General features: G+C 49.7%; 1 pseudogene; it reads left to right on the top strand.

The window, feature by feature from the left end:
- Positions 1-443: 443 nt before the first annotated feature.
- On the top strand, positions 444-1,165 carry LOC101990693 (annotated as a pseudogene).
- Positions 1,166-1,454: the final 289 nt, after the last annotated feature.

Here is a 1,454-nt window from a genome sequence, read left to right as displayed (position 1 = left end):
TAAATGAAATGAGCTTAGAAGAACAAGCGAAAGGCATGAATAAGAAATCATACAAGTGCGAGCGGCCAGGGTAGGAGAGATAAATCAGCGGGTGAAGGTGGCTGCCACAAAGCCTGACATCAAAGTCCCAGCCCTAGGAGCTGTGTGGTACAAGAGTCAACCAACCACAAGTTGTCCTCTGACTTCATGGGTCCCCTGTGGCATATGTACACACATAATTTTTTAAGATGCTGCCATGGGGGCAGGATACATCAGCAGTAAGAGCTTACCTAGGGTGTAGATGGCCCAGGGTTAGGGGAGTAGGTATTTCCTATGTTGTATGTACAATGCAGGTATTTGTTTATGTTGTATGTACAGTGTAAACTGTGTAACTTGAAGCAGTTTTCCTGGAGAGAAATTTAGCAATAAAGATCAAGTTAGCTTCTCCTTCCGGTTCCCGCAGCCTCTCCAGCCATGAGCAGCAAAGTCTCTAGCGACACCCTGTACCAGGCGGTGCGGAACGTCCTGCACGGGAATCAGCGCAAGCGCCACAAGTTTCTGGAAACGGTGGAGCTGCAGATCAGCCTGAAGAACTACGACCCCCAGAAGGACAAGCGTTTCTCGGGCACTGTCAGGCTCAAGTCCACCCCTCGCCCCAAGTTCTCGGTGTGCGTCCTGGGGGACCAGCAGCACTGCGATGAGGCCAAGGCCGTGGATAACCCCCACATGGACATCGAGGCGCTGAAGAAGCTAAATAAGAACAAGAAGTTGGTCAAAAAGCTGGCCAAGAAGTATGACGCCTTTCTGGCCTCTGAGTCTCTGATCAAGCAGATCCCGCGTATCCTGGGCCCAGGCCTGAACAAGGCTGGCAAGTTCCCTTCCCTGCTGACACACAATGAAAACATAGTGGCCAAAGTGGACGAGGTAAAGTCCACGATCAAGTTCCAGATGAAGAAGGTGCTGTGTCTGGCTGTCGCTGTTGGCCACGTGAAGATGACCGACGACGAGCTGGTCTACAACATCCACTTGGCTGTCAATTTCTTGGTGTCCTTGCTCAAGAAGAACTGGCAAAATGTCCGGGCTTTGTATATCAAGAGCACCATGGGCAAGCCCCAGCGTCTTTACTAGGATGCCCCAATAAACCTTCGTGCTACTCTTAAAAAAAAAAAAAAAAAAAAAAAAAAAAGATCAAGTTAAACATTTTTAGGTCAAATCTCAGTTGGCTTTCTTTTTAATCTGTCACATTTCCATACAACTCTAGGGAGCCATTGGAAGCTGAGTCCTGGGAGTGCCAGGAGGCCACAAGCCCTGCATTCCCTAAGTCTCCACTTAGCTTTGTGTCAAACATGTCACTGGCAGAAACGCTTCGCTTCATTCTCAGGACAGCCTCGTGCAGCCAACACTGACTCCAGGCCCCAAGTTCAGAGTGGCCAATATGCAGCCAGAACTGCAAGGGGCTGAGACTCCAAGGCCAC

This window comes from Microtus ochrogaster, chromosome 7, assembly GCF_000317375.1.
Source record: "Microtus ochrogaster isolate Prairie Vole_2 chromosome 7, MicOch1.0, whole genome shotgun sequence".
In the NCBI taxonomy this organism is placed as follows: Eukaryota; Metazoa; Chordata; class Mammalia; order Rodentia; family Cricetidae; genus Microtus; species Microtus ochrogaster.
The sequence above is the reverse complement of the archived record's forward strand: the minus strand, read 5'-3'. Positions and strand labels throughout refer to the sequence as shown.